We start from the raw sequence: 21785 nt of genomic DNA on the forward strand, positions 1-21785 counted from the left end.
CAATGTGTCATATCATGTCAGATTTACCTCAGGAAAGTTTTCCAATGTTCACAGTTCCTTATCTATCTATCTATCTATCTATCTATCTATCTATCTATCTATCTATCTATCTATCTATCTATCTATCTATCTATCTATCTATCTATCTATCTATCTAAACACTAGAGAGGAGCATATTTACTGTTAATTGTGTTTGTGTAAATTTGCCATGAAGACAGCAAGTGCTTCTGAAAACTACCTTATGTGGTACTATGTTTTATACAAACATTTCAGTTTTTATTTGAGTGTAATTATTATATCTGAAAATAAACAGCAGCTGAATATAAAACTTCTGTTGTTAATTGTAACCTCTAATATTGTAGTATACCAAATGAGAGGGTTCCCTGTATAGTTTGCAACGTTATTTGGGAGAGATTTTTTTTCCTTAAGAAAAACTAAACTATCGGTATTGGCCGATATCATTCTGAATAATCGGCTATCGGTATCGGCAGAGAAATTTAGTATCAGTGCAGCTCTAGTAGTAATAATAATTATTAATAATAATTGTAACTTTACAAAATAGTGATGATAAACAGACTAATATTATTTTCAAGGCCTTTCCTTTCCCCATCCACAAATGTCGTCAACACATTAATTAACGGTTTAAGAAATAAAAAAAAGCAGTAGAAGGCAACAATAAACATATAACAGAAACACTGTATTATTCATCTAATAAAGCAGTAGCCTAGACACTAAAGTACGTGTGTTGTTGATTCAGTGTTCAGCATAACGCAGTCTCGAGTGGCTTAACCTTTTCAAAATGGCACCACGATCAATATGAGAAAAGAGCAGATTTAAACAAACAAATAAATAAATAAAAATCTGTCTATTTGTCTACCTATCTCGAAGGAAATTCTTTTGACTAGCCAATTGTAGGTCTGTTACAGTTGTCTCAGCACATTGCTATCAAATCCAATTAATAAATTCAACCCAAACAGAATTTAGCTCAGAAACGATCAGGTTATTGCGCGCTTTAATCAGCGGTAATCAATTTAAATGTAGGCTACCTCATAAATCTTTTCTCAGGTGTGTTTTGAATGACATAAGCGATCAGACTCAGGTACGTCATTTTCTGTTTGGAATATCTCTTGTATTTTCTTCTGACCAGCATGTCTGCATGCTCTCGTAGCATCTCTGAGATGGGCATTCCTAATTAAAGGTGCAAATGTAGAATTTTCTGTCTGCTAGAGGTCGCTAGTGGCCTATTCAAAAGAAAGGCGTAGCTTGATGATGCCAAGTTTGAGTGCGGAATCTTGGGCATGTTGTCTTCACAACAGAGCCAGTGGAAAAGAATTGGGATAGGACTCGGGAAGAAATCATGCTCATGGATGCGATTATTAACATTACTGTAGTATGAAGCAGAGCAGGACCGAGTGTTGTGGGAACTGAACGAGGCTGCTGGATCGATTGCGCAACACACGCCGTGAGCAGCGAAAATTTTGTTATGCCACAGTCGCCGGCGCCGCATTTCTGGTCATGAGTATGAACACAGCTCTGTTTATCATAGATACATTTGAGTGTGTTGAAAATGTTAATAAAATCAAGAAAATTAGATTTAAACAATAAGACTAAATGTGTTGAGCTATATGATTAGTTTTCTGTCTATAAATGTAACCAAATAGTTGTTCCCTTGTCTATTAAAACATGTAATATATTAAAGCGTCTTTTGGTGTTTCCGTGGTTTCTACAAAATAAAAACCTCAGAAACCAAGGGTTAACACGGGTATGACGCAAGCGACAGGCGACTCCTCACACACATTTGGGATAGTGTAAGTACTCAAGTGAACAAAATATATAGCACTGGCCTAGTGGTTTTTGGATATTTTAATGCAAAATTCTTACATATTGCACATTTAATGTCTCTTTTATTGGATAATTGATGGATGTGTTAACATGTGGGTGGGCATCACAGTCCTATTAGCTGTAGATGTTTAATAACTTTCTGTAAGTTTGAACAATGAGAATAAATGTAAAAATTAAATAACAATAACATCCAAATAAATAGGCCACATTTATATCAAATAGGTTAATACGCCTAGAATAACTTGGTTTAAACATATCTAAAATGTACCTATAATCTTTCATATTATTGAATACATATCCTTAGAAAGGGGTCCATTCTGATAAAAACACATATTAAGGTATTAATAAGGACGACAAGTTTTGCATAATCACAGAGAAGTTTTCTTTTATGTTTGGCTAGGCTACTTGTTGAAGTAGCCTAATATTGTGGGGAATGCATCTCAAGACGTCTTGTTTATTCTTGTTTACAAAATGTTGTAGCGTTGTTTCCTCCTGCTATTTCGACGTTTTGATACGTCTTAATTATTCAACTTTTAGATAAAACATCCTGTAAAACCACTAGCATTGTATTTAATAAATTCATGAATATTTAAAAAAACAAGGACTCATGTGACAAAGATTTGAAACGCCGCTTTAGATTTTAACCTGGTTGGCGTTGTCGTCATGTGGCGGGTCATGACGCAGAATGAGATTGTGGGAGGACCGAATAAGCGAGAACGTGCTCGCTAGTTCAATTCATTTAACCGAATCGATTCCTTTGAACAATTTTATTAAGTCAGTTAGGCTACAGCAACCGATTCAAGATTCACTGAGAACCGTACTGATGCGTGTTAGGGAAATGAATCCCCACAAGTCGTATTGTGAGTGTCCCCATAAATAGTTTATTTATTTATAATATGGTAGGATAGTCATTTGGTGATTATATGATATCATTTAGGCCAACAATATCATTAATATGTTAATTGTGCAACATGCACAGGTTTAATGGCAACACGATTCTGATTAACTAGGCTATAACAACAATCTAATAATAGCCTAAGTAAAAGCTTAATAATTATTATAATTATATAGGTTTATTTGCATAATATAGCCACAAGCAACTATTTTTTGAATATAAAATCATAGGCTTAATTAAACATTGCACAATTCAGATTGAGTCAAAAACTCACTTAAGTCTTTGTTTTGTTTTGTTTTTTTTTTTGTCTTAAAAGAAATAAAAAAAAAAAGGAAATTTTAGTGTAATGTCTAGACATGTCTGGATATTTCTACAAATATTTTTTTTTCTTTAAAAGTATCAAGTGTTATACTTTCATTCATTTGATGAATAAACGTTATCAAGGCTTGTAATGCTGCCTGAAGTCACGTGCTCTCGGAATGATCGTGAATACGAGTTTCCTATGTAAAAATTGTACATGAACGTCCTCCCATTTCGAAACTTGAATGCGATGAGTTCGTAAATCACAACTGCAAAAGTGGAAATTATCAAATTTCCGATAGCACGTGAAGGCAACATTAGAATTCATGTGGGCGAACCATTTGGTTTTGCGAATCGGTTCGTCTGATTCATGAGAAAGAACGTGTTGAACAGAATCATTGGCTCGCGAATCGGACATCACTACGATCGCATGGCGAGGCTTGAGTCACTCAGAGATTGTAGATTATTTGCTGGAACCTTTCGGTAAGTAGAATGAACGCACAATCTTTTGCGATCTATCTTAATAAATGCGTATTAGATGTTCAAAACTGACGAAAATAGACTTGATGACCGACCAGAGCGCCGTGTATGATGAGCATTTAAGCGGATTGTGTGGCTGAGGGTGTTGCCCAAACCGGCTTTCTGTCGGAAATCATGGTTGGCAGAGTTATCACTGTAGTTTTTTGGTTGTTTTTCTTGAAGTAGAGAAATTTTGCATAAAAAAGCTGTCTGTGGTGTTAATGTGCTTAACGTGCTGTTTTGTGGGATATGTCCAGACAGATGTCCAGGGGGACCAGCATAAACTAAACGTTACAGGATTTTAGTAAAATAACAAAGATTGTACACGGTTTTCGTTTTAAAATGAGGTTTTTAATTTCGTATTGTCAGTTTATAGGCCAGTTTCCACGGTTTTTAGGGCGACATCTTGTAATTTTTCTGTCCACGTCTCTGTGTCGTTAAAGCTCCAGATTGAAAGCTACTGTATGAAGTACTTCTGAGAAAAAAAAAATGGTCGTGTAACTTTTTTTTCCATGATAAGAACCCTTAGGTATTTTAGCATTAGTGTCAATAGGAGAGTAACATACCATACGTATGGCAGCATCTGGTTAAAAACCTGAGTAATTCAGCCAGGTCACCCACATCACAGATTCATATTTTAGTCAGGATTTGTGCCAGTTACATAAGTCTTTTTGACTTTAGATGGATGCTGAACAAGGTAATTCCTTTTCTTATTGAGTGATGACATTTTGGTGGTATGCATTGCCATTGTACTTGTGTTCGGTAGACCCGGCATGATTAATAGCAGAAAGTAAGACACCCACCAAACAGGTCATTCACAATTCAGGTGGATAAATCACATTTACAGAGGACTTTTTGAGTCATCTTACATGTTTGACTACTATGGTAGCACTTTTGCTACATTTTCATTTCAGGTATTTGTTGCCAACTTTGTTTGCTATAGTGTTGCAGTTAAAATGACTTTTGTAAATTTTCTGTCTGCTTAAAGACTGGAGGCAAAGCTGTTTTCTACAGAAGAAAATGTTTTGGCAGAGCAAATAAGCTATTTTCATCAGAAATGCATCACATTTACGCTCAAAGCCCGTGGTATTTTTGTCTGCTTTGCACGTTGTTTTTCATCCTCTACATTGGCTTTCTTATGTGGTAAGAGAAAGACCAGCAAATTCTCAGGACCAAGAATTCTGCAGAGCTTTCCCCAAGAGGGTCCCGAGCCTCAAATAAATACTTCCACATGACCTTCAGTCCTTGTGCCAGAAAGAGCTGTTTCTGCACTCTCAGTGACGTACAGGATTCCTTGAGATGTCAGCCGACTGCTCTTTTTTGCTGTGTGGTTTCAGCTATATGGGGCTCCTCTTTTGTTCAATTGCTTGGGAATTTTACTTGCCCTCGGCTGTGGTCTATAAAACTTGATCGTGAGGTTGTAGGGTGCAAGGGAAATTTAGATCACATCTATCAAGCTGGATGACTATGACCAGGCACTAACATCTTGCATGAAAGAAAAATCACATGGAGCTCCTTCCTAAAGTGCCAGAGGTGGTGTTTGTCGATGGTAGGGGTCACAGAGCTCTTTAAACCTAATCGTATCCGAAAAATCTTTGTGTATTCTCTCTAGGTTTGGGACTTTGATAGTAACCAGCCCCTGCAGAATGAAAATGAATAAACATGCTCCTATCTCTGGCTTTGAAGTATGTGCCAAAGTTGATGAGTATCAGCCAGCACTTGACCCAAACCGGATACGGGTCATGCAATTATCTGTTTGATAAACAGTTGTTAACCACACACAGTGTGCCAGTGTGTATGCCAACTTGCACTTAGCCTCAGGTGATATAGGCTCTTTTATGTTTCAGATGTTCCTAATTTATGTGCTAATTAGATGCGGCTTGTGCATCTTTGTTTTGCGAATTTTAGTGCAGAACATTTAATGTGCATAATAATTAAAATAATCTTGAAATGCACGCATTCTTGTGCACAAGAACAGATGTGCATAGGAAAAAAACTCAGAAAATGACTACGATTGACAGGTTTTCTGGTTTAGTTGCTGACTCAAAGCTGAAGTGGTTTTGGTGGGCCAGGTGGTTTGTCTGTTGTTATGTGTGAGAACTCTCTTAGTTCAGTGATGCATGTATTCTTGCAGGTGCACATGAGCGCAGCACACACAGATGTATTAAACTGTGGGTACATCCAATTTCGCACAAACAAATAACATCATGCAAATGAATCAAAAACACTCTCCAGCTGACTGGAACTTTGTTCATCATGTCAAATGATGGGCTTCCATTGATTCCATTGTGCGCTTAATGTGAATTATTGGTCATCTGCCTATCCAGAAACAACCAGTTAGGAAATTAAAAGTAAATTTATTTTTGCAAATATTCCATAAACTGTTTCAAAGAACCTGTAATGGAAAATATAATTCAGGAAACTAGAGGTTTAAACATCATAAATTACCACATATTAGGGCAGGGTTCCTCAAATAAGGCTATTTCAGTCATGCAAGTACAGCTTTCTATCTCTTTGAATGGGGAAGCATTCTCCAAAGCTGTTCACCAAGCGTACGATTAAAGGTATGATAGGTGATTCTCTACAGAAACTTTTTTTCTTATACTGGTTGAAAGTCTCCTCATATCCTGATAGCAATCACTGTTTACATGTATTTTTATATACATATATCGTTTGTGGTAGGTGTAGGACCATAAAATGTTCATCCAATTATTATATTCGGTCCGAATGAAATGAAACAATGTCTTTAGACTGCGATTTGCAGGGAAGGTGGGATCGTATCCTAGCAGGCTAACGTTAGCATTTCCCAGATCACCTACTGCACCTTTAAATCACCAATGAAATATGACAACAACTGTCTCATAAATTTTGTTCTTAAAGCTCAAATCATAACAAAATACTGCATTTTTCAGGCTGGACCAGCCAATGCACATGTACACTCATAAGTGCACATCTAGGAACACTGACTGCTTCTAAAGCAGCCGGAGCTTCTAAAGGCAGCTGCAGTGACGCAATGACTTTGGCTCTTTTATTTAGAAGGCGGGATATTGCGCACTGCACTTTTTCAGATTCATAGTAATATGAGTGTACCATCTCTGTATATCAAAAGTCTTTGGTTTATCTCAAACCCTGATCAAGCTCACTTAACTGAAATTATCTAGCAACTCTGAAGACCCCGATTGGCTTGTTCCGGTGTGTTTGATTAGGGTTGGAACTAAACTCTGTAGGTCAGTGGCCCAACAGGACTGGATTTGAGGAAACCTGTATTAGGGCTTCAGTGTTGCTGCACCAGGACCCTGGAATATTGCAGTTCAAACCTCAATATAATTTTTGACCACTCATGTAGTCCTGTTTCATATTGTCATCCTTCAACTTTTTCTGTGTTAAGGTGTGTATGCACAGATGTGAAATTACAATTTGCATAAACCTAATTCAGTTTCTTCTAAGATAACCGCAAGAACCTCCCACGTCCTTTACGTAACAAACATCTTAAACTGTAAACTCTCAAACATGCAGCTGCCAACAACATTTCAGCTGTTGCCAAGTAAACATAACTTTGGTTTCGTTATCACAGCAGGGGAGTTATTAAGCCGTGCACTCCAGAGCTCCTACTGATGTGCTCTTAGTGTTTAGTGTTACTCTGACAACTCCTTGCCTACCTTAGTTGTGATCTGTCCGCACACACTAAACACACTAAATCCGGGTGATCTCTTATGTCAATGTTATATATATCGTCCAGTGCTTCCCACAGGTTTGAAATATACTTGCGGTGGTAGCCGGGTGAAAAATTCTTCTATTACCCACGGCACAAAAATGGTCTACTACATGTGACAAACAAATAATGTGTGATTTTTAACATTATTTGTATTCATTTAATTTTAATTACATACTAATATTATGCATTATTATTGTAAATTATGCAAAATTACAGCATTTAAATGGTTATCCTTTTCCTATGTTCTCCTTGCTGTCATATAGTGTTTCTCTTAGTGAATGGGACACAGATTTTACTAGTAAAATGTATATAATGAATAATTTGTGTGTCAAATAATGTTCTTAGTTTTTCTTCCTGTGGGGGAGACTACAATAATTTAATATGAATTAAATGGAAATCAAATTAAATACAATTTATTGTGTAACCAAAAAACCAATAATGCCCAAAAGAAAAAGAAAAAAACTTAGCGTGTAACTTTTAATTATAAACAAGCCCGAAATACACCGGGACTCTTTATTTTGAAATGTCTGTACTATTGCAGGCTGATCCTTCAGATACTTACAACCGTATAAAACGTTTTATATAAAGGCCATAAAGTAGACATTGTAATAATTCATTAACTTGAGTTCATTAGCAATCGCCTGGCATAAATCTGCGCTTTTCATTGATTGAGAATCACTTTGAAGCAGTCTGAAGCGCTGTTGCCTGAGCTTGTAGAATGCACAACAGCGCCCCCTTGTAACTTTGCAACATGCAGCACCTGTGGGAATGCTAGCAGGAGTAAACAGTTCTGACTCACACATAACGAGTACGGAACGACTAGTTAATCGATCGCGGATGGTTTCATTATCTTGGGCGGATATTAAAAGTATAAGAGGATAAAAATAATAAAAGCAAAAATGTGTCTCCATTATACTTGGGCGTAGGGCTGGGCGATATATCGCATGCGATTGTCACGCACGTTTCGTCAGTAAAGCCGGTTCCCTGATTACCGCTAAATCACCATCACCTGCTTTCAAATGGAGCGGCATTTAATAGACAGAACCGTAGTTCACTGATAAGCTACGCAATATTGCGTTCATTATCAAAGGCGATTCATCTGCGATAATGAACGCGATATTGCGTGGCTTGTCAGTGAACTACGGTTCTGTCTATTAAACACATTATTAAATCACAGATTAATACAGATAAAAAAATTTTTTTTCATATTGTGCAACCCTGTTGCTAACTCATTAACAGTATTTTGTGTCAGATCTAATAACCTGCTGTTCAGTGAGCAAGTCTAATCTGAGACGATTCAGTCAAGAAGTGAGTTTGTCTGACTGATTCAGTCTGACGTGGTCATACTCAATTCTAGTTCAAATATGAGTCTGATACTGCTCCATTGGGCTTTGATTATGGGGGCGTATTTCAACCGATCCAGGAAAGACCTCAATTGGATAGACCTACAACCAATAAGAGCTACAGAGTAAGTGACGTATGTTGAGCGACACATAGTTGTCAACAGAACTCAACTGCACAGATGCTGGAACTAGTAGAAGATGAGCGTAAACAATCTTTGCCGGTGTTGTAAAAAGAATAAGTATACACGGAGTACTTGCCAATTAATGCGCTGTCGATATCTTCTATAACGGACGCGATGGCGGAATCTACACATCTCAGTTCTTCAACAACAGCCATCATTGTTGTAAACTAATTCAACCCAAGCACTCTTTGATGACGTGGCTGATTACTTTTCTGGTGATAATCTGTCAATCATCGCCCTGGCAAATGTGATTGGTCCGAACAGTTTCTGTTCGGGCATAATTACTCCTCTACGGATCGAGTCCAGACCGAACTCAACGACCTCAAAATGTTGTGGGCGGGGCTAAGTTCGGCTGGTATCCAGGCTATAATTTATCTGCTGCAGTTTCAAGCGCAGTGGCTTTCCTTAACAGAGATCACTGGCGGTTTTCATCTTTTGTATCTGTTTTTGATTAAGTTCAGTGCATTGGTTGTGGACTGAGCTGTACTAAGTATAGTATTTAGCTGACATACTCAACATCAGATATCAAACCATAATCTTCCTGAAGGCATTGTTCCATACATTTGATTCAGTAACCAAGATAACAATTCTCATGACTGCCTCTGACTCTCATATCAAATGCGTCACTGTACAGATGTCTCGAGATGCTCTTCTGGTTCAGGCTTGTTAGGGTGATGAGATGGAGGGTTAATTAATAGGTTATCATGCAAAGATGAATCATTCTGGACTCCAGTGTATTTACCATTAGTGGTCAAGACAGCCAGAATATCAATGCATTGGCACTCTCGTGTCCTATAAGAATCATTCATATTTGATTATTAGGGGTGTGATGAGATGAGACATGAGACTGAGTTCACAAGCACGAGATGAGATTTTTACACGGTATTTTTAAGAAATCCTCAAAGACAAAATACACGACTAGAAAAATATTGTGCAGGTGCATTTGAAATGTTCTAACTAATCATTTTGTAATGAATGTCATTTTAGTTCTGCTTTATGAGAATTATCATATGCAGTGAAAGACAACAATACTCAAGCACTGAAAAAGGTTTTGCCACAAACTCAACTGACTAGCTTCTCTCCTTTATGATTTCAAATGAGTCTCTTCAGACCTTAAAACTGTACATAATTTATGAGCTTCTACAACTTTTGACCTCCTAACTGAACTGAAATAAAAAATCTATAAATAAAAAGATTTTATTGTCTTATTAGAGGTGCTAAAGAGGATCTTTTCGTCGACTGAGAAACCAAAGACCGTTAGTGAGACCGTTTTTGAAATGAGCGCATGCGTAAGAACAACCCCCCTCCTTCACAGCTCATTTTGAGGGAACGCCTCCCAAAACTCGTGCACGAGTATTGGAACACAAGCGTTTACCACCGGCATTCGCTGTGTCGTGTTAGTGGATTCATTATGTCGGACTCACCGCAGGTAACTCATAATCTGCAGTTGTTGCTCCTGTCTCCTGACAAAAACATTGCATGTGGCGCCTGTAGAGTGTGGAAAGTTACTGGAGTGCAGAGGCAGGCATGTCTCGCACAAGGAACATAATGGCAGTGATTGACAAGCCAGAGGGCCAATCCGCGCACGTCTTTCACAAGGAATGTAATGGCAGTGATTGACAAGTCAGAGGGCCAATCGTTTACGCGATGATCGCGTAAACCAGGGGTCCCCAAACTTTTTTCTGTGAGGGCCACATTATTGTTCCTTTCTTTAATGGGGGGCTGGGTTGGTCACAGAAAATTACATGGGCCAGAGTGACTATTATTGTGGAGTTTTTATTATTATTTTAAATGTATTTATTATGCCTCCTAATGCTTAGTTTATTATTTTATGCACCATACAGACAAATGAGTATTACTTTACAAGAGATATATAGCCTTTTAAAAAAGCATAATTATTATCAAAATAAAAATGTTTCATATCCATTACTATTGAAATCAAAACATTTACTTACTTATGTATAGCCTATTATTAATCAGTGTGAACTGTGGGCTTGCTTCTGGCTGATGAGAAGTTCGATGTCAGGTTCCATTCCTGTCACAGCCAGTCTCAAAGTCTGATGCAAATGTTCAACAGTGAATCTTGATCTCATCTGAGTTTTCATCAGTTTCATACGAGAAAAGGTTTGCTCACAGATATACGTACTGCCAAAAAGTGTGCACATCTTCATTCTTGCTTTTGCACTTGTCCCACAAGCAGTGCTAGTTTCACCTCAAATGCTTTTATGTGGGAATACATGTCACATATTAGTTTCCCCTTGCCTTGGAGCTGCAAGTTAATGCCGTTTAACATTTCTGTCACATCAGTTAAAAAGGCGAGGTCCCATTTCCATTCTGTGTCGATCAGTTCTGGGACAGTTTTGCCCTTTGTCAGAAGAAAGGCGTTGATTTCGGGTAGCAGCTCGTAAAAACGCCTCAAAACTCTGCCCCGGCTTAACCACCGAACTTCAGTGTGGTAAAGCACATCTCCGTGAGCAGACTCTAGCTTGGAGAGAAAGGCTTGAAACTGTCTGTGTTTAAGTCCGTTTGCTCTGATGAAGTTTATACATGACACCACCACCTTCATGACCGATTCCCACTTCAGAACTTTGCAGCACAGTGCTTGCTGGTGAATCAGACTTGTAACGGGGGAGTGAAACCTCTTTCCTCCATTTCTCTGTTCATCCGTCCTATAAGCCCCCTCGACGCGCCAACCATACTAGGAGCCCCGTCAGTCGTGATGCTGGCCAGCTTAGACCAGTCTAGATCAAGCTCTCCCATTGTTTGGCACACTTTACCAAAAATATCCTCCCCTGTCGTTGTACCTTTGAGACTTTGTAGGGCTGCCAGCTCCTCGGACACTTCAAAGTTTGCGCTAACTCCGCGAAGAAAAATTAGCAGCTGTGCGGTGTCCTGCACGTCATTGCTCTCATCCAGTGCTAATGCAAAAAATTCTAATTCTTTCACTTTCTCCTTAAGCTGGGCATATACATAATTCCCCATTTCTTCAATTCGTCTGGTGATGGTACTTGCGGACAGACTCACCGCATTTAAGACGTCTTTTCTATCGGGGCACACCTCCTCCGCAACAGCATTCATACATTTCTTGATGAACTCACCGTCACTGAATGGCCTACCATTAGTTGCAATTAGTTTAGCTACCTGAAAGCTAGCTCGAACGGATGACTGGTTCAACTGGGTTTGGCTTATAAATGTGTTCTGCTGAGCTGATATTCCAACAAATCTAACAAATAATTAAGCTACGCAATGTTAATATTTTAGTTAATAACTAAGGGAAATTCGTTCAGCTTCCGGCTAGTGAGGTCTGATCGCGCTCTGACAACGGAAGTGATGTCTCGCGCTCATTGAAGTATATGGGCGAGACATCACGTCCGTCTTCAGAATGCGTTTTTTGACCTCACTAACAGGAAGCTGAACGAAGTTGGACATAGTGGTTTATTAGAGGTAAAAATTATATAAATAATGTTCGGTTTCTCGCACAAACCGATCGTTTCGTGTCTTAGGACATTAATGTGTCGTCACGAGCCGCAGGTTTTAATTTTGATTTGTCTAAGGAAGTTTTATTTACTGTTATAGTTGAAGTTCCCATCTACTGCTATTATTTGACTGACAGACGGCAGCGATTGCAGTTAAAAATCATAATTTGCGTTCGACTGAAGAAAAAAGAGTCACCTACATCTTGGATGCACTGGGGGTAAGCAGATAAACATCAAATTTTCATTTTTGGATGAACTATCCCTTTAAGGCCCTACCTCGTGCACAGATGATGTATATTAATATTATTCCTTTCAGTGCACCTAATAAATAGTCGTTTATCAGTTAGTAAAGACAGTTTCAAGTAATATTGCAAAAATGTATAAAACAAAACATCCTCTTTAGCACCTTTTAAGTGCAAACAATAAGTGCAACCAAAATCAAAATCTCAATATTCAAAGTGCAAATAGAGACCACTTTTTTTTTTTTGTGCAATGTATCCTCCGCCATGGTCTTGTCAGTCATCTCGTCACTTGATCAGTGAACTCTGATTCCTGCTGCACTACGTATGACTCTGCAGCTCGTGTTGGATGAGCTAGATGGAATTGAAGTGAACGTTAACTGAATTAAATAGTTATTATTTCTATAAAAAGCACTGGAGGGGTAAATGTAGTGGTGACATATTCTATCCTAATTTCATCCTCACACTCCGTCATGTCAATATTTCTATACCTCAGCGAGAAATCTCATCACATTTTAATCTCGTGAGATCTCATGGCACAAGATCTCAACAAACCCATATTGATTATTGGTTAATGGAAGAAAGTGATATGCCGAGGAAATAGTCTTTTTATACAGTGTCTCAAAAATACAGTGAATCAAATGCCTATGTGAAAAGGGAGGGATGTAGAGAGGTCACAACAAATCAAAAGCAAAAATGTAAGTCAAAATCCTAAAAAGCGAACAGTTGTTGTTTGTTTACAAGTCAGATAGTCAAAGGTCTGGCTACGTAAGACATGTTAAAACTATAACCAACAGTGTAACCTGCAATTAGTATAGAATGCAATATGCCAACTGAAATCACTAGGGATGCACCGATGTATCAGCCGCTAATATTTATCGGCCGATTTTTGCTCAATTTATAACCATCGACATATCTGCTTTAGCAGGAAAAAGGCTGTTATAACAAACCGTATATTAATTAACTGCGTGAAGGCACTGAGCTGGATACGGCCTGTAGTCAACCGGATCCGGGCCGTTTCCAGGTGAGACCAAGGACCTGCGCCTTGACATGACCACAACACAGCCCTGAAGAATCAGCAGAGATTGAGTCAACTAGATCATTCATCGTGAAAGCCTCATCTACACGACAACCAGTGGCACAGTTCCTCAACATCCATCCATACCGGTGTGATGATTACGATCCTCAACTGGATGGAAATGAAATAAATACTTTGAATGTTGCGATCCTATTGGACTTATGATAGCAACCTGAAACGTAACAAAGCACTGTTCGCCAGAGGAGAACTGCCCCCCCCCGACTAAGCCTGGTTTCTCCTAAGGTTGTTTTTCTCCATTTTAACACCTATTTGTCACTTGTTTGCCACCTGATGTCACCTGTTGGAGTTTGGGTTCCTTGCCGCTGTCGCCTTTGGTTTGCTTAGTTGGGGACACTTGACATTTGACTTGACATTTGATATTCAACAGTGCTTTGATCTGCCTGCATTGACACTATTCTTTAAGAGCTGCTGTGCAGCCAAAATTATGTACCAGTTATCAATGTAAAGCTGCTTTGACACAATCTATATTGTAAAAAACGCTATATAAATAAAGGTGAATTGATTTGACTTGTATAATGACTGTTGCGTAATCCTAGCGCTGCTGTCTGAGCTTTAATGTTAATCAAATAACAAGAGATCACACACTACTTTTTGACTAAATAGCTTTTGTAACTTTCAAAAGTGTAGCGAACCCCATTTGAATGACGACTAAAACATCAGTAAAGTTTTGGTCATCATTAATTTATTGCATCTGTTTTCACTCCAAAAAAATCAACAGAAGAGTTAAACAATACAGAGTACAAGAAGTGCACATTAAACTCTCTATCTCTCCGTTGCATTATCATCAACATACAGCGAATTACACAAAACACTTATTACAACTAACAGTAAATAAATACATATGGATCTTGTTCCTTTTCGGGGGGTGCTTAATTAACTGACAAACTTTAAATCTGCAAAATATCTATGAAGAACTTTTTTTTTATGTATGCGTGCACTCCTTGTCATTACCGTATTGCTCCATAGACTACAACACCCGTCAAAATAAGAGTCCCGCCTTAGTAAAGAAGATCTCATACATAGTTAAACTTACAAAAAAATTAAAATGTATACAAAAACAAACTATAGACATTATAAAGTCTGTTACAATAAAGTATTAATATGCATTTCATTTATACAGTGAAGAACATGCAGTGCCATTTTACATTTGTTTACTTTATTTCTGTAGGCTACCTGAAAACTATTAAGTCTACCTAAAGAGCACTGTTCATTTCATATATATCTTTGTTCAGTTGTATTTATGTAGGCCTGCTGAATGTTAAATGGATCCAATCCATGTTCATTAGAAATTATTTGATGATGCAGCAATAAACCTGCTAGTATAATTTAATGCAGGTGTTTTGATTTTTGCCGATTTAAAACATGATCAAAATACTATCTATTTTGATGACAAAATTTCAAAACGCAGGAAGTGACAAATAATTGTTTGTTAAAATCGTTATCGGCCCCAAAAAATCCTATTAGTGCATCCCTAGAAATCACCTTTAATTGGTGATATATATTTGTACATTTTTTGAAAAGCCTCTCATCTCAACAAAGTTACACAACTGTGTACGTAACCAGTACTTTTTGATTGATTTACATCCATTAACTTGAAACACCGGTGAAAGCAATCACTCTGCACAGATCTACCTCCCAATGTCGTATTGCTCTTTTACAGTGGCTTATTGTTCTCATCCCATGAAGTGGTTATAATAGAAATGCTTTTAATTAATCCAGTGGAGGGCCATGGGTGGCTGCCCGAGCCTGCTGTGACGCAAGCCTGGGATTTAATCACGAGGAGACGGGGTGGGAAAAGAGGGGAAACTCATTCGCCCCCATGTCAGGCTGTTAAAAGTGGCAAAACTTCTGGAGCTTAGTCAGGAAACTAATTCACAAATCATACTACAAGATAAAAGGTTTAAAATAGATGTTGGGTGGCTTTTAATCCCTTACAATAATGTCAAATGTGAGGCCCATGTTAAGTGTGTAACATTTTGAATGCCTAAATTCTTTGTGTGTATGGGAAACATATTTGGACCTTAGCTGTGTTTGATACCATGCTATTTGCGCTACAGACATGAATGAGACCTCAAATCGTCTGTCTTGTGTTGAATTTTCGAAAGGTAGTGTATGTCATAGGCCTAACTTTAAGTGATCAGACTGAAATACATTTGGGGTGACAACACAATTGAATGTTAATGTCAAATTCAGGTACTAAATTGTAAGGCTGTACCATATGATTTGTGTGATGTGGTGCAGCAGTGTCCTTCAAGGAGATTTAGGATTTGTGCTTTGGCCAAATGAACAGACTTCCCAGACTCTCTTCTCCTCTGCTTCACGGAGGATTCTGGGCCACTAACTAAACACAGACATTATCATGATGGGAGAGTCCAGCTTGCATTCCGCATTGCATTTAAAGGTGCATAAAGTGTAGATTAGTAAAAAAAAAAATATTCTTTCAGGGATGAAATTTTGGGGATTTTAAAATTATTTTTCATTTGGGATTTGATTGCATGATAGGATTGCATAAAAGTTTTATTAAAGAATATTTCTTTAGTGTGTTGATGATATGTTTAGTAAATGATATCAATTTTTATTTTGTCTTTAAAGTCAACACGAAAAGGCATTCACAGCTCATTTTACATCTCAAACAGGATATTCAGTGTAAAAATTTGTAGGGGAATGTCAAAATTGGTTCAGATTAATTTTATTTAGCGATTTGAGTATTTGTGTAATGTTGGTGGACAGGTTTTTTTTTTGTTTTTTTTACGAGACTGATTGTCCAGCTGCAGTTCTCAGACAGGAAACCCTCTGACATCAGCATAAGGTTTGTGTGTTGTTTGAAAACTCACAGCTGCAGACTGAGGGAATGTCCCATGAAAAAAACAGCATCCAAAATATCCACTTTGACTAAATAATGTGTTCTGAGTTTCTTGCTCTTTTTTTAAACTGACAGCTTTGGTAAACAGACTATGATAATGCAGGTGTGTGAGTCTTAGTTCACCCAAAAATGAAAATTCAGTCATTAATTACTCACCCTCATGTCGTTCCAAACCCGTAAGACTTGCGCTCATCTTCGGAACACAAAAGATTTTGTTGATGAAATCCCTTCACAGACCAATATTTAGCAGTTTAGTCCAAATTTTCTGAAGAGACTCGATTGCTTTGAATGATGAACAGATTGAATTTAGTCTTTTATGCACATATAAACACTGATTAGTAAACAAGCAGAAGCTCAACCAAACCTGTTACACAAGCATGAACGAAACTCTTGCGGAAGCTCAATCTTGCTGCGAACCTCATTGGTTCGCACGTCAAGCAAACATGTTTGAGTTTCCGTTTACCACAACTGATGTGCGAGTTGATGAATGTTTATTTGTGAATAAAAGCCTAAATTCAATCTGTTCATCATATAAAGCAATTGAATCTCTTAAAATTTGGTCTAAACCGCTCAACTCGTATGGATTAGTTTGACATTTTCTTTATGAACTTTTTGAGGCATCAAAGTGGTAGTAGTGTAGCTGTCCATGGAGGGACCGTAATAGTTTAATTATTTTAAAAAATATCTTCATTTGTGTTCCAAAGATGAACAAACGTCTTGGGTTTGGAACCACATGAGGGTAAGTAATTAATGACAGAATTTAATTTTTGGCTGAACTATCCCTTTAATGTACTGACATGGTCATGCTGTCCTCTTGCTGACCAGTGTTCATTGCACACTGAAGTGTGTGTGTGTGTGTGTGTGTGTGTGTGTGTGTGTGTGTGTGTGTGTGTGTGTGTGTGTGTGTGTGTGTGTGTGTGTGTGTGTGTGTGTGTGTGTGTGTGTGTGTGTGTGTGTGTGTGTGTGTGTGTGTGTTTCATTGATACTTGCGAGACAGGATGAGGGATTTCCTGTGTTGTGATCCCCTTCCCTGCTCTGCCAAATTTTGGCAGTCCTGACCTTTCAGAGTTCTGTGAGAATTTGGATTCCTGCATTCAGACAGACCTCCAGACCAGACCGCTGGTGGTCCCCTAGTGGTTCACAGGAAGGCCAGATTGTCCAGCTTCTTGTGAAAGAAAATCCCAGAGGATCATTAAGTTTTTAATGTGAAATTATGCTGATTCAAAGCGCTGAGAAATTTTAGAGCCCTGGTAAATCTGTTATATTTTTTCACAAATTGTTTTATTTTATTTAATTTTACTTTCTTATTTTATTACCAAATTCTGCTCCCCTCCAAATGTAATGTTTTTCACATTCTTTTTAATGTCTTAATTATATTTTAACAATCAAAATGTTCAAATTATAAAACTTATCAATTTCATAATTTATTAAAATGTTAACAGTAATTAGGCCCTTATCAAATCTGTTATATTTTTTTTATTATAAATTCAGTGTTATGTTTTTTTAAATATATTTTTACTTTAAAGGATTAGTCTACTTACAAATAAATTTTTCCTTATAATTTACTCACCCCCATGTCATCCAAGATGTTCATGTCTGTCTTTCTTCAGTCGAAAAAAAATGAAGGTTTTTGGTGAAAACATTCCAGGATTATTCTCCTTATAGTGGACTTCAAATGCCTCCAGACAGTTGAAGGTCAAAATTACAGTTTTTAAAAATTATTTTAAATTTAATACAAATGTATCTTTGAAACTGGTAATCATCACAGAAAAGATAGTCCCTGTAAATTTTCATAGTACTTTTGTTAGTGTTCATCTCGTCAATAATATTACTAACACAAATGTGTGATGAAGAGTTTTTTTTTTTTTTTTTTAAGTTTCGTCAGCTGTAATGGAGACATAAAGAAAAAAAATATGTATTATGTTGACAATGAAACAAACTCAAATTGACTGAGCATGTTTACATGCACACCAGTAGGCCGATAACTCACAAAAATCAGCTTATTGAAATAACCTGTTGTCTGGAGTAAACTGTTTACATGACATTTTTAGTAAATCTGGTTATTTCCCAGTAGTGATGTCAAAATTTAAGCATTTAATTTATGTCAGTTGTAATGTTAAATAAAGCGTTAAAAACTGAAGAAGAGTATTGAAACATGTCAGCGCGAAACTTGCGGCTCGTATATTATCCTCTCATGCAGTTACAGATGCAGCATTTTGACTGTACCACTTCTGCTTCTGCACAAGATGAGAACACATTTTTATAATTCTTTGGGTCAAGAAAGAGTCTGAGTTTGCAACATATTTCCATTCCATTCTTGTTGAGAATGTGCAAGTAAACACTCACTGTTTCCTGCTGGTGGAATGACCTGCCTGAAGGCTCATTCACACCAAGAACAATAACTATAAAGATAACTATAATGTAACTATTTTAACATCTAATGCACAATATCATTCTGTTTATTAAAGGATTAGTTCACTTCTGTATGAAAATTTCCTGATAATTTACTCACCTCCATGTCATCCAAGATGTTCATGTCTGTCTTTCTTCAGTCGAAAAGAAATTAAGGTTTTTAAGGCATACATTCCAGGACTTTTCTCCATATATTAGTGGACTTCACTGGGGTTCAACTGCAGAAAGGTCACGTGTGACGTTGGTGGAAGTACCGTGGTGGTAGGGCAAAAACTCATCTCATTTTCACTTCAAAATCATTTACCTTTTTTTTTTTTTTTTCTTTCTTTTTTTCTTCTTCTTCGGTAAAGGGCATTTGGCTTAATCTTTTCATGTTCACTTTGTAGACACTGGATAGGTACTTCTGCCAAACATCATGACTGAACTTTGTAATGTGATTCATCATGTGTGGCGGATCGCAGACCAGTGCAAGATGAGCATTTGTGGTTAAAAAGTAGGGCTGCACGATATATCGCATGCGATTGTCACGCGCATTTCGTCAGTAAAGCCGGTTCCCTGATTACCGCAAAATCGCCATCACCTGCTTTCAAATGGAGCGGCATTTAATAGACAGAGCCGTAGTTCACTGACAAGCTACGCAATATCGCGTTCATATCGCAGATGAATCGCCTTCGCGATATTGCGTGGCTTGTCAGTGAACTACGGCTCTGTCTATTAAATGCCGCTCCATTTGAAAGCAGGTGATGGCGATTTTGCGGTAATCAGGGAACCGGCTTTACTGACGAAATGCGCGTGACAATCGCATGCGATATATCGTGCAGCCCTATTAAAAAGTATATAAACATTTTTTTTTGTTAGTGATTCCAATTGTATCATTTCTCTGTGCTGTTAATTATTACAGTTGTGCTGTGGACTCTGCTATTCTTTTATATTTTGAACGATTTTTAGAACTGTATCTTAGTATAGTTGTCTTGATAGTCATCGTTCTTGGTATGAATGGGCCTTAACTCAACCCGAGCAGCTGAGTCTTTTGCCATTATTAAGAAACGGTTAGCGTACGTGTACTGTGCTAGACTGACTTGTCACAGCACTTTCATATTGTTGCTCTTTTGTTGGTTCAACTGCTTCTGTTGCTCTCCTTATTTGTAAGTCGCTTTGGGCAAAAGCATCTTCTAAGTGATTAAATGCAAATGTAATTAAAACATGACGAAAGAGTTATGTTGTGTATTGATCCGCTTGAGCTGAGAATCTGTGAACCACTTTGCTAGCAGTTTAATTTTCTCAATTCAGTACTTAATAGGCTACGTATGAGATTCATTGACTAATGTTGTTTTCACTGAATACAATTATATAACATTTCAATCGGAATAAAATGGGCTAAAATTTAATGAATGTGATGTGATTAAATATTGAGTAAATATAAAGAACATTTTCATCAAAACTATTATTAATACATCAAAATTGTGTAAAAATGAACAGATTTCTTCATTCAGAAAAAGGAGATGAGTGTTTTTTTTTATTAATGATATTAATTTGTTTGTGTTTTCTTGACATCGCTCAGCTTGCTTACAGCAGGTGTTTGCAACATGTTATCTGCTGTTCTTAACTTGTTGGCTGCTGAAATAACGTGTCTTTTCATAAGAAAACCACTCACCCATCTCATATACATGAGGCACCTGTAGGTTGTTGGCCTCTTCCTGATTTCCTGTAAGTGGGCCTACTCGACAACTTCAGCTGCATTTAAAGACTATTAGCAGTGAGACCCATGTGGTACATCTGAATGAGTCCATTTTCGTTGCAGCAGGAAAATGACAGGAGTGATATCTGAAAGGACTGTTCTGGGTTAATACAACTTGAGATTCCTTTAAAATGTGAAGTACTTTGTGCTTCTTTGCTTTCTCTGGAATTGCTAGTGAATGATGTAAACATGATTAACATTAATAAACCCATTTATTTAAAAAAAATAAAAAGAATTTTACTAGAATGATTACAGCAGAGCTTCCCAAACTTCAGAGTGGTAAGGCCCCCCCCAAAAACATAGCAAAAGCTCCACGACCCCCCCACAAATTATCAACATTTATTAACCAGTTTGTAAGAATTTCTTTTTCAGTTTGTAAGAAACTACCATAAAATATAATATTTTATATTCCTGTGAAAGATGACGTAAACATTCTTTACAAATATATTTGAAGAGTTCATTTGCAAAAACAGATAACTCCGTTTTTATGAATTCTCACAAATCATGTTTTTTATCAATCAAACTGCAGTTGGGTTGTTTTGATTAAGTAATAACTCCAAAAAATACAGGTAACATACAAAATTAAAAGTATGTAAATAAATAAATAAAAAATAAAAATAAAAGTTTTAGCAAAAGCAGATAACTCCAACAGTCGTTTTTTGGCAAAAGCAACTCCACATTTCATGTTTCAGAGTTAAACAAAACCAAGTAATTTAAAACGCACTCAAACACACGTGCACACAAACACGCTAACATCGGCACACATACACACACGCATCCACGCACTTTTGCATACACGCGCGCGCACACATACACAAACGCAAAAGGACAAACAAGGGTTCAGCATGTAAAAGTCGTGTAAGGTGTACAAGGACTTGCAGGGGTCGAAATTATAAATCCTCGATCACTTTTAGTCAGCTTTGACTAAAATACCGGCTTTTTGACAAAACGGATTTTGAGTTCAGAACGTGCTATAGTCTATGTGGAGAATAATGCACACGCACAGCAGTCAGTTATTTATTTATTTATTTATTTATTTATTTTAAAATGGCGTTTATCGGTTTTTGCAAATGAACTTTTCAGGTTCGTACAGGATACATGTACTCCTCGCTGTAGCTACTTACTAGTTTTACATTTACTTGAAGTGCAGTTAGGTCTGTTA

General features: G+C 37.4%; 1 protein-coding gene across 1 annotated transcript in view; it reads left to right on the forward strand.

Moving 5' to 3' along the window:
* The first annotated feature begins 3411 nt into the window (after positions 1-3411).
* Positions 3412-21785, forward strand: part of ptp4a3a (protein tyrosine phosphatase 4A3a) — a 42564-nt gene continuing 24190 nt past the window's right edge. The window contains exon 1 of the mRNA XM_067411649.1: positions 3412-3520. The gene's annotated coding sequence lies outside the window, so the exon portion shown is untranslated. The remainder of the gene's footprint in view (positions 3521-21785) is intronic.

This window comes from Chanodichthys erythropterus, chromosome 15 (assembly GCF_024489055.1).
Source record: "Chanodichthys erythropterus isolate Z2021 chromosome 15, ASM2448905v1, whole genome shotgun sequence".
Taxonomy (NCBI): Eukaryota; Metazoa; Chordata; class Actinopteri; order Cypriniformes; family Xenocyprididae; genus Chanodichthys; species Chanodichthys erythropterus.